Below are 13,459 nucleotides of genomic sequence, written 5' to 3' on the forward strand. Positions count from 1 at the left end.
GCAAACAGGTTTTGCAGCCGTTTGAGCTAAGATTTAAAAATTATTCACATAATGAAAACCTATACTTTGTCTCAGGCGAGTTTCCCATTCAAATGCATGTAACAGTGAGAAACACACTGTCTTGGCGAAAGAAAGCATTTTTGTACAACTTCATATAAATCGCTGTAACTTTTGATAGAAGACTCAGAAACACATGTTTATGGCTTTATCTTATAGAACTCAATATCTCCGTGCTGGGCAAACAGGTTTTGCAGCGGTTTGAGCTAAGATTTAAAAATTATTCACATAATGAAAACCTATACTTTGTCTCGGGCGAGTTTCCCATTCAAATGCACGTAACAGTGAGAAACGCATTGTCTTGGCGAAAGAAAGCATTTTTGTACAACTTCATATAAATCGCTGTAACTTTTGATAGAAGACTCAGACAAACATGTTTATGGCTTTATCTTATGGAACTCAATATCCCCGTGCTGGGCAAACAGGTTTTGCAGCCGTTTGAGCTAAGATTTAAAAATTATTCACATAATGAAAACCTATACTTTGTTTCAGGCGAGTTTCCCATTCAAATGCATGTAACAGTGAGAAACGCATTGTCTTGGCGAAAGAAAGCATTTTTGTACAACTTCATATAAATCGCTGTAACTTTTGATAGAAGACTCAGAAACACATGTTTAGGGCTTTATCTTATGGAACTCAATATCCCCGTGCTGGGCAAACAGGTTTTGCAGCCGTTTGAGCTAAGATTTTAAAATTATTCACATAATGAAAACCTATACTTTGTCTCGGGCGAGTTTCCCATTCAAATGCACGTAACAGTGAGAAACGCATTGTCTTGGCGAAAGAAAGCATTTTTGTACAACTTCATATAAATCGCTGTAACTTTTGATAGAAGACTCAGACAAACATGTTTAGGGCTTTATCTTATGGAACTCAATATCCCCGTGCTGGGGAAACAGGTTTTGCAGCCGTTTGAGCTAAGATTTAAAAATTATTCACATAATGAAAACCTATACTTTGTCTCGGGCGAGTTTCCCATTCAAATGCACGTAACAGTGAGAAACGCATTGTCTTGGCGAAAGAAAGCATTTTTGTACAACTTCATATAAATCGCTGTAACTTTCGATAGAAGACTCAGACAAACATGTTTAGGGCTTTATCTTATGGAACTCAATATCCCCGTGCTGGGCAAACAGGTTTTGCAGCCGTTTGAGCTAAGATTTAAAAATTATTCACATAATGAAAACCTATACTTTGTCTCGGGCGAGTTTCCCATTCAAATGCATGTACAGTGAGAAACACACTGTCTTGGCGAAAGAAAGCATTTTTGTACAACTTCATATAAATCGCTGTAACTTTCGATAGAAGACTCAGACAAACATGTTTATGGTTTTATCTTATAGAACTCAATATCCCCGTGCTGGGCAAACAGGTTTTGCAGCCGTTTGAGCTAAGATTTAAAAATTATTCACATAATGAAAACCTATACTTTGTCTCGGGCGAGTTTCCCATTCAAATGCACGTAACAGTGAGAAACGCATTGTCTTGGCGAAAGAAAGCATTTTTGTACAACTTCATATAAATCGCTGTAACTTTTGATAGAAGACTCAGACAAACATGTTTAGGGCTTTATCTTATGGAACTCAATATCCCCGTGCTGGGCAAACAGGTTTTGCAGCCGTTTGAGCTAAGATTTAAAAATTATTCACATAATGAAAACCTATACTTTGTCTCGGGCGAGTTTCCCATTCAAATGCACGTAACAGTGAGAAACGCATTGTCTTGGCGAAAGAAAGCATTTTTGTACAACTTCATATAAATCGCTGTAACTTTTGATAGAAGACTCAGACAAACATGTTTAGGGCTTTATCTTATGGAGCTCAATATCCCCGTGCTGGGCAAACAGGTTTTGCAGCCGTTTGAGCTAAGATTTTAAAATTATTCACATAATGAAAACCTATACTTTGTCTCGGGCGAGTTTCCCATTCAAATGCATGTAACAGTGAGAAACACACTGTCTTGGCGAAAGAAAGCATTTTTGTACAACTTCATATAAATCGCTGTAACTTTTGATAGAAGACTCAGAAACACATGTTTATGGCTTTATCTTATAGAACTCAATATCTCCGTGCTGGGCAAACAGGTTTTGCAGCCGTTTGAGCTAAGATTTTAAAATTATTCACATAATGAAAACCTATACTTTGTCTCGGGCGAGTTTCCCATTCAAATGCATGTACAGTGAGAAACACACTGTCTTGGCGAAAGAAAGCATTTTTGTACAACTTCATATAAATCGCTGTAACTTTCGATAGAAGACTCAGACAAACATGTTTATGGTTTTATCTTATAGAACTCAATATCCCCGTGCTGGGCAAACAGGTTTTGCAGCCGTTTGAGCTAAGATTTTAAAATTATTCACATAATGAAAACCTATACTTTGTCTCGGGCGAGTTTCCCATTCAAATGCATGTACAGTGAGAAACACACTGTCTTGGCGAAAGAAAGCATTTTTGTACAACTTCATATAAATCGCTGTAACTTTTGATAGAAGACTCAGACAAACATGTTTATGGCTTTATCTTATGGAACTCAATATCCCCGTGCTGGGCAAACAGGTTTTGCAGCCGTTTGAGCTAAGATTTAAAAATTATTCACATAATGAAAACCTATACTTTGTTTCAGGCGAGTTTCCCATTCAAATGCATGTAACAGTGAGAAACGCATTGTCTTGGCGAAAGAAAGCATTTTTGTACAACTTCATATAAATCGCTGTAACTTTTGATAGAAGACTCAGAAACACATGTTTAGGGCTTTATCTTATGGAACTCAATATCCCCGTGCTGGGCAAACAGGTTTTGCAGCCGTTTGAGCTAAGATTTTAAAATTATTCACATAATGAAAACCTATACTTTGTCTCGGGCGAGTTTCCCATTCAAATGCATGTAACAGTGAGAAACACACTGTCTTGGCGAAAGAAAGCATTTTTGTACAACTTCATATAAATCGCTGTAACTTTTGATAGAAGACTCAGACAAACATGTTTATGGCTTTATCTTATAGAACTCAATATCCCCGTGCTGGGCAAACAGGTTTTGCAGCCGTTTGAGCTAAGATTTAAAAATTATTCACATAATGAAAACCTATACTTTGTCTCAGGCGAGTTTCCCATTCAAATGCATGTAACAGTGAGAAACACACTGTCTTGGCGAAAGAAAGCATTTTTGTACAACTTCATATAAATCGCTGTAACTTTTGATAGAAGACTCAGAAACACATGTTTATGGCTTTATCTTATAGAACTCAATATCTCCGTGCTGGGCAAACAGGTTTTGCAGCGGTTTGAGCTAAGATTTAAAAATTATTCACATAATGAAAACCTATACTTTGTCTCGGGCGAGTTTCCCATTCAAATGCACGTAACAGTGAGAAACGCATTGTCTTGGCGAAAGAAAGCATTTTTGTACAACTTCATATAAATCGCTGTAACTTTTGATAGAAGACTCAGACAAACATGTTTATGGCTTTATCTTATGGAACTCAATATCCCCGTGCTGGGCAAACAGGTTTTGCAGCCGTTTGAGCTAAGATTTAAAAATTATTCACATAATGAAAACCTATACTTTGTTTCAGGCGAGTTTCCCATTCAAATGCATGTAACAGTGAGAAACGCATTGTCTTGGCGAAAGAAAGCATTTTTGTACAACTTCATATAAATCGCTGTAACTTTTGATAGAAGACTCAGAAACACATGTTTAGGGCTTTATCTTATGGAACTCAATATCCCCGTGCTGGGCAAACAGGTTTTGCAGCCGTTTGAGCTAAGATTTTAAAATTATTCACATAATGAAAACCTATACTTTGTCTCGGGCGAGTTTCCCATTCAAATGCACGTAACAGTGAGAAACGCATTGTCTTGGCGAAAGAAAGCATTTTTGTACAACTTCATATAAATCGCTGTAACTTTTGATAGAAGACTCAGACAAACATGTTTAGGGCTTTATCTTATGGAACTCAATATCCCCGTGCTGGGGAAACAGGTTTTGCAGCCGTTTGAGCTAAGATTTAAAAATTATTCACATAATGAAAACCTATACTTTGTCTCGGGCGAGTTTCCCATTCAAATGCACGTAACAGTGAGAAACGCATTGTCTTGGCGAAAGAAAGCATTTTTGTACAACTTCATATAAATCGCTGTAACTTTCGATAGAAGACTCAGACAAACATGTTTAGGGCTTTATCTTATGGAACTCAATATCCCCGTGCTGGGCAAACAGGTTTTGCAGCCGTTTGAGCTAAGATTTAAAAATTATTCACATAATGAAAACCTATACTTTGTCTCGGGGGAGTTTCCCATTCAAATGCACGTAACAGTGAGAAACGCATTGTCTTGGCGAAAGAAAGCATTTTTGTACAACTTCATATAAATCGCTGTAACTTTTGATAGAAGACTCAGACAAACATGTTTATGGCTTTATCTTATGGAACTCAATATCCCCGTGCTGGGGAAACAGGTTTTGCAGCCGTTTGAGCTAAGATTTTAAAATTATTCACATAATGAAAACCTATACTTTGTCTCGGGGGAGTTTCCCATTCAAATGCACGTAACAGTGAGAAACACACTGTCTTGGCGAAAGAAAGCATTTTTGTACAACTTCATATAAATCGCTGTAACTTTTGATAGAAGACTCAGAAACACATGTTTATGGCTTTATCTTATAGAACTCAATATCTCCGTGCTGGGCAAACAGGTTTTGCAGCGGTTTGAGCTAAGATTTAAAAATTATTCACATAATGAAAACCTATACTTTGTCTCGGGCGAGTTTCCCATTCAAATGCACGTAACAGTGAGAAACGCATTGTCTTGGCGAAAGAAAGCATTTTTGTACAACTTCATATAAATCGCTGTAACTTTTGATAGAAGACTCAGACAAACATGTTTATGGCTTTATCTTATGGAACTCAATATCCCCGTGCTGGGCAAACAGGTTTTGCAGCCGTTTGAGCTAAGATTTAAAAATTATTCACATAATGAAAACCTATACTTTGTTTCAGGCGAGTTTCCCATTCAAATGCATGTAACAGTGAGAAACGCATTGTCTTGGCGAAAGAAAGCATTTTTGTACAACTTCATATAAATCGCTGTAACTTTTGATAGAAGACTCAGACAAACATGTTTAGGGCTTTATCTTATGGAACTCAATATCCCCGTGCTGGGCAAACAGATTTTGCAGCCGTTTGAGCTAAGATTTTAAAATTATTCACATAATGAAAACCTATACTTTGTCTCGGGGGAGTTTCCCATTCAAATGCACGTAACAGTGAGAAACGCATTGTCTTGGCGAAAGAAAGCATTTTTGTACAACTTCATATAAATCGCTGTAACTTTTGATAGAAGACTCAGACAAACATGTTTATGGCTTTATCTTATGGAACTCAATATCCCCGTGCTGGGCAAACAGGTTTTGCAGCCGTTTGAGCTAAGATTTAAAAATTATTCACATAATGAAAACCTATACTTTGTTTCAGGCGAGTTTCCCATTCAAATGCATGTAACAGTGAGAAACGCATTGTCTTGGCGAAAGAAAGCATTTTTGTACAACTTCATATAAATCGCTGTAACTTTTGATAGAAGACTCAGACAAACATGTTTAGGGCTTTATCTTATGGAACTCAATATCCCCGTGCTGGGCAAACAGGTTTTGCAGCCGTTTGAGCTAAGATTTTAAAATTATTCACATAATGAAAACCTATACTTTGTCTCGGGCGAGTTTCCCATTCAAATGCATGTACAGTGAGAAACACACTGTCTTGGCGAAAGAAAGCATTTTTGTACAACTTCATATAAATCGCTGTAACTTTCGATAGAAGACTCAGACAAACATGTTTATGGTTTTATCTTATAGAACTCAATATCCCCGTGCTGGGCAAACAGGTTTTGCAGCCGTTTGAGCTAAGATTTAAAAATTATTCACATAATGAAAACCTATACTTTGTCTCGGGCGAGTTTCCCATTCAAATGCACGTAACAGTGAGAAACGCATTGTCTTGGCGAAAGAAAGCATTTTTGTACAACTTCATATAAATCGCTGTAACTTTTGATAGAAGACTCAGACAAACATGTTTAGGGCTTTATCTTATGGAACTCAATATCCCCGTGCTGGGCAAACAGGTTTTGCAGCCGTTTGAGCTAAGATTTAAAAATTATTCACATAATGAAAACCTATACTTTGTCTCGGGCGAGTTTCCCATTCAAATGCACGTAACAGTGAGAAACGCATTGTCTTGGCGAAAGAAAGCATTTTTGTACAACTTCATATAAATCGCTGTAACTTTTGATAGAAGACTCAGACAAACATGTTTAGGGCTTTATCTTATGGAACTCAATATCCCCGTGCTGGGCAAACAGGTTTTGCAGCCGTTTGAGCTAAGATTTTAAAATTATTCACATAATGAAAACCTATACTTTGTCTCGGGCGAGTTTCCCATTCAAATGCATGTAACAGTGAGAAACGCATTGTCTTGGCGAAAGAAAGCATTTTTGTACAACTTCATATAAATCGCTGTAACTTTTGATAGAAGACTCAGACAAACATGTTTAGGGCTTTATCTTATGGAACTCAATATCCCCGTGCTGGGCAAACAGGTTTTGCAGCCGTTTGAGCTAAGATTTAAAAATTATTCACATAATGAAAACCTATACTTTGTCTCGGGCGAGTTTCCCATTCAAATGCATGTAACAGTGAGAAACGCATTGTCTTGGCGAAAGAAAGCATTTTTGTACAACTTCATATAAATCGCTGTAACTTTTGATAGAAGACTCAGACAAACATGTTTAGGGCTTTATCTTATGGAACTCAATATCCCCGTGCTGGGCAAACAGGTTTTGCAGCCGTTTGAGCTAAGATTTAAAAATTATTCACATAATGAAAACCTATACTTTGTCTCGGGGGAGTTTCCCATTCAAATGCACGTAACAGTGAGAAACGCATTGTCTTGGCGAAAGAAAGCATTTTTGTACAACTTCATATAAATCGCTGTAACTTTTGATAGAAGACTCAGACAAACATGTTTAGGGCTTTATCTTATGGAACTCAATATCCCCGTGCTGGGCAAACAGATTTTGCAGCCGTTTGAGCTAAGATTTTAAAATTATTCACATAATGAAAACCTATACTTTGTCTCGGGGGAGTTTCCCATTCAAATGCACGTAACAGTGAGAAACGCATTGTCTTGGCGAAAGAAAGCATTTTTGTACAACTTCATATAAATCGCTGTAACTTTTGATAGAAGACTCAGACAAACATGTTTATGGCTTTATCTTATGGAACTCAATATCCCCGTGCTGGGCAAACAGGTTTTGCAGCCGTTTGAGCTAAGATTTAAAAATTATTCACATAATGAAAACCTATACTTTGTTTCAGGCGAGTTTCCCATTCAAATGCATGTAACAGTGAGAAACGCATTGTCTTGGCGAAAGAAAGCATTTTTGTACAACTTCATATAAATCGCTGTAACTTTTGATAGAAGACTCAGACAAACATGTTTAGGGCTTTATCTTATGGAACTCAATATCCCCGTGCTGGGCAAACAGGTTTTGCAGCCGTTTGAGCTAAGATTTTAAAATTATTCACATAATGAAAACCTATACTTTGTCTCGGGCGAGTTTCCCATTCAAATGCATGTACAGTGAGAAACACACTGTCTTGGCGAAAGAAAGCATTTTTGTACAACTTCATATAAATCGCTGTAACTTTCGATAGAAGACTCAGACAAACATGTTTATGGTTTTATCTTATAGAACTCAATATCCCCGTGCTGGGCAAACAGGTTTTGCAGCCGTTTGAGCTAAGATTTAAAAATTATTCACATAATGAAAACCTATACTTTGTCTCGGGCGAGTTTCCCATTCAAATGCACGTAACAATGAGAAACGCATTGTCTTGGCGAAAGAAAGCATTTTTGTACAACTTCATATAAATCGCTGTAACTTTTGATAGAAGACTCAGACAAACATGTTTAGGGCTTTATCTTATGGAACTCAATATCCCCGTGCTGGGCAAACAGGTTTTGCAGCCGTTTGAGCTAAGATTTAAAAATTATTCACATAATGAAAACCTATACTTTGTCTCGGGCGAGTTTCCCATTCAAATGCACGTAACAGTGAGAAACGCATTGTCTTGGCGAAAGAAAGCATTTTTGTACAACTTCATATAAATCGCTGTAACTTTTGATAGAAGACTCGGACAAACATGTTTAGGGCTTTATCTTATGGAACTCAATATCCCCGTGCTGGGCAAACAGGTTTTGCAGCCGTTTGAGCTAAGATTTTAAAATTATTCACATAATGAAAACCTATACTTTGTTTCAGGCGAGTTTCCCATTCAAATGCATGTAACAGTGAGAAACGCATTGTCTTGGCGAAAGAAAGCATTTTTGTACAACTTCATATAAATCGCTGTAACTTTTGATAGAAGACTCAGACAAACATGTTTAGGGCTTTATCTTATGGAACTCAATATCCCCGTGCTGGGCAAACAGGTTTTGCAGCCGTTTGAGCTAAGATTTTAAAATTATTCACATAATGAAAACCTATACTTTGTTTCAGGCGAGTTTCCCATTCAAATGCATGTAACAGTGAGAAACGCATTGTCTTGGCGAAAGAAAGCATTTTTGTACAACTTCATATAAATCGCTGTAACTTTTGATAGAAGACTCAGAAACACATGTTTAGGGCTTTATCTTATGGAACTCAATATCCCCGTGCTGGGCAAACAGGTTTTGCAGCCGTTTGAGCTAAGATTTTAAAATTATTCACATAATGAAAACCTATACTTTGTTTCAGGCGAGTTTCCCATTCAAATGCATGTAACAGTGAGAAACGCATTGTCTTGGCGAAAGAAAGCATTTTTGTACAACTTCATATAAATCGCTGTAACTTTTGATAGAAGACTCAGACAAACATGTTTATGGCTTTATCTTATGGAACTCAATATCCCCGTGCTGGGCAAACAGGTTTTGCAGCCGTTTGAGCTAAGATTTAAAAATTATTCACATAATGAAAACCTATACTTTGTCTCGGGCGAGTTTCCCATTCAAATGCACGTAACAGTGAGAAACACACTGTCTTGGCGAAAGAAAGCATTTTTGTACAACTTCATATAAATCGCTGTAACTTTTGATAGAAGACTCGGACAAACATGTTTAGGGCTTTATCTTATGGAACTCAATATCCCCGTGCTGGGCAAACAGGTTTTGCAGCCGTTTGAGCTAAGATTTAAAAATTATTCACATAATGAAAACCTATACTTTGTCTCGGGCGAGTTTCCCATTCAAATGCATGTAACAGTGAGAAACGCATTGTCTTGGCGAAAGAAAGCATTTTTGTACAACTTCATATAAATCGCTGTAACTTTTGATAGAAGACTCAGACAAACATGTTTAGGGCTTTATCTTATGGAACTCAATATCCCCGTGCTGGGCAAACAGGTTTTGCAGCCGTTTGAGCTAAGATTTAAAAATTATTCACATAATGAAAACCTATACTTTGTCTCGGGGGAGTTTCCCATTCAAATGCACGTAACAGTGAGAACCGCATTGTCTTGGCGAAAGAAAGCATTTTTGTACAACTTCATATAAATCGCTGTAACTTTTGATAGAAGACTCAGAAACACATGTTTAGGGCTTTATCTTATGGAACTCAATATCCCCGTGCTGGGCAAACAGGTTTTGCAGCCGTTTGAGCTAAGATTTTAAAATTATTCACATAATGAAAACCTATACTTTGTTTCAGGCGAGTTTCCCATTCAAATGCATGTAACAGTGAGAAACGCATTGTCTTGGCGAAAGAAAGCATTTTTGTACAACTTCATATAAATCGCTGTAACTTTCGATAGAAGACTCAGACAAACATGTTTATGGTTTTATCTTATAGAACTCAATATCCCCGTGCTGGGCAAACAGGTTTTGCAGCCGTTTGAGCTAAGATTTAAAAATTATTCACATAATGAAAACCTATACTTTGTCTCGGGCGAGTTTCCCATTCAAATGCACGTAACAGTGAGAAACGCATTGTCTTGGCGAAAGAAAGCATTTTTGTACAACTTCATATAAATCGCTGTAACTTTCGATAGAAGACTCAGACAAACATGTTTATGGTTTTATCTTATAGAACTCAATATCCCCGTGCTGGGCAAACAGGTTTTGCAGCCGTTTGAGCTAAGATTTAAAAATTATTCACATAATGAAAACCTATACTTTGTCTCGGGCGAGTTTCCCATTCAAATGCACGTAACAGTGAGAAACGCATTGTCTTGGCGAAAGAAAGCATTTTTGTACAACTTCATATAAATCGCTGTAACTTTTGATAGAAGACTCAGACAAACATGTTTATGGCTTTATCTTATGGAACTCAATATCCCCGTGCTGGGCAAACAGGTTTTGCAGCCGTTTGAGCTAAGATTTAAAAATTATTCACATAATGAAAACCTATACTTTGTTTCAGGCGAGTTTCCCATTCAAATGCATGTAACAGTGAGAAACGCATTGTCTTGGCGAAAGAAAGCATTTTTGTACAACTTCATATAAATCGCTGTAACTTTTGATAGAAGACTCAGACAAACATGTTTAGGGCTTTATCTTATGGAACTCAATATCCCCGTGCTGGGCAAACAGGTTTTGCAGCCGTTTGAGCTAAGATTTAAAAATTATTCACATAATGAAAACCTATACTTTGTCTCGGGCGAGTTTCCCATTCAAATGCACGTAACAGTGAGAAACGCATTGTCTTGGCGAAAGAAAGCATTTTTGTACAACTTCATATAAATCGCTGTAACTTTTGATAGAAGACTCAGACAAACATGTTTATGGCTTTATCTTATGGAACTCAATATCCCCGTGCTGGGCAAACAGGTTTTGCAGCCGTTTGAGCTAAGATTTAAAAATTATTCACATAATGAAAACCTATACTTTGTCTCGGGCGAGTTTCCCATTCAAATGCATGTACAGTGAGAAACACACTGTCTTGGCGAAAGAAAGCATTTTTGTACAACTTCATATAAATCGCTGTAACTTTTGATAGAAGACTCAGACAAACATGTTTATGGCTTTATCTTATGGAACTCAATATCCCCGTGCTGGGCAAACAGGTTTTGCAGCCGTTTGAGCTAAGATTTAAAAATTATTCACATAATGAAAACCTATACTTTGTTTCAGGCGAGTTTCCCATTCAAATGCATGTAACAGTGAGAAACGCATTGTGTTGGCGAAAGAAAGCATTTTTGTACAACTTCATATAAATCGCTGTAACTTTTGATAGAAGACTCAGAAACACATGTTTAGGGCTTTATCTTATGGAACTCAATATCCCCGTGCTGGGCAAACAGGTTTTGCAGCCGTTTGAGCTAAGATTTTAAAATTATTCACATAATGAAAACCTATACTTTGTCTCGGGCGAGTTTCCCATTCAAATGCATGTAACAGTGAGAAACACACTGTCTTGGCGAAAGAAAGCATTTTTGTACAACTTCATATAAATCGCTGTAACTTTTGATAGAAGACTCAGACAAACATGTTTATGGCTTTATCTTATAGAACTCAATATCCCCGTGCTGGGCAAACAGGTTTTGCAGCCGTTTGAGCTAAGATTTTAAAATTATTCACATAATGAAAACCTATACTTTGTCTCAGGCGAGTTTCCCATTCAAATGCATGTAACAGTGAGAAACACACTGTCTTGGCGAAAGAAAGCATTTTTGTACAACTTCATATAAATCGCTGTAACTTTTGATAGAAGACTCAGAAACACATGTTCATGGCTTTATCTTATAGAACTCAATATCTCCGTGCTGGGCAAACAGGTTTTGCAGCGGTTTGAGCTAAGATTTAAAAATTATTCACATAATGAAAACCTATACTTTGTTTCAGGCGAGTTTCCCATTCAAATGCATGTAACAGTGAGAAACACACTGTCTTGGCGAAAGAAAGCATTTTTGTACAACTTCATATAAATCGCTGTAACTTTTGATAGAAGACTCAGAAACACATGTTTATGGCTTTATCTTATAGAACTCAATATCTCCGTGCTGGGCAAAGAGGTTTTGCAGCCGTTTGAGCTAAGATTTAAAAATTATTCACATAATGAAAACCTATACTTTGTCTCGGGCGAGTTTCCCATTCAAATGCACGTAACAGTGAGAAACGCATTGTCTTGGCGAAAGAAAGCATTTTTGTACAACTTCATATAAATCGCTGTAACTTTCGATAGAAGACTCAGACAAACATGTTTAGGGCTTTATCTTATGGAACTCAATATCCCCGTGCTGGGCAAACAGGTTTTGCAGCCGTTTGAGCTAAGATTTTAAAATTATTCACATAATGAAAACCGATACTTTGTTTCAGGCGAGTTTCCCATTCAAATGCATGTAACAGTGAGAAACACACTGTCTTGGCGAAAGAAAGCATTTTTGTACAACTTCATATAAATCGCTGTAACTTTTGATAGAAGACTCAGAAACACATGTTTATGGCTTTATCTTATAGAACTCAATATCTCCGTGCTGGGCAAACAGGTTTTGCAGCCGTTTGAGCTAAGATTTTAAAATTATTCACATAATGAAAACCTATACTTTGTCTCGGGCGAGTTTCCCATTCAAATGCATGTACAGTGAGAAACACACTGTCTTGGCGAAAGAAAGCATTTTTGTACAACTTCATATAAATCGCTGTAACTTTTGATAGAAGACTCAGACAAACATGTTTATGGCTTTATCTTATGGAACTCAATATCCCCGTGCTGGGCAAACAGGTTTTGCAGCCGTTTGAGCTAAGATTTAAAAATTATTCACATAATGAAAACCTATACTTTGTTTCAGGCGAGTTTCCCATTCAAATGCATGTAACAGTGAGAAACGCATTGTGTTGGCGAAAGAAAGCATTTTTGTACAACTTCATATAAATCGCTGTAACTTTTGATAGAAGACTCAGAAACACATGTTTAGGGCTTTATCTTATGGAACTCAATATCCCCGTGCTGGGCAAACAGGTTTTGCAGCCGTTTGAGCTAAGATTTTAAAATTATTCACATAATGAAAACCTATACTTTGTCTCGGGCGAGTTTCCCATTCAAATGCATGTAACAGTGAGAAACACACTGTCTTGGCGAAAGAAAGCATTTTTGTACAACTTCATATAAATCGCTGTAACTTTTGATAGAAGACTCAGACAAACATGTTTATGGCTTTATCTTATAGAACTCAATATCCCCGTGCTGGGCAAACAGGTTCTGCAGCCGTTTGAGCTAAGATTTTAAAATTATTCACATAATGAAAACCTATACTTTGTCTCAGGCGAGTTTCCCATTCAAATGCATGTAACAGTGAGAAACACACTGTCTTGGCGAAAGAAAGCATTTTTGTACAACTTCATATAAATCGCTGTAACTTTTGATAGAAGACTCAGAAACACA

This window comes from Astatotilapia calliptera, chromosome 11 (assembly GCF_964374335.1).
Source record: "Astatotilapia calliptera chromosome 11, fAstCal68.1, whole genome shotgun sequence".
In the NCBI taxonomy this organism is placed as follows: domain Eukaryota; kingdom Metazoa; phylum Chordata; class Actinopteri; order Cichliformes; family Cichlidae; genus Astatotilapia; species Astatotilapia calliptera.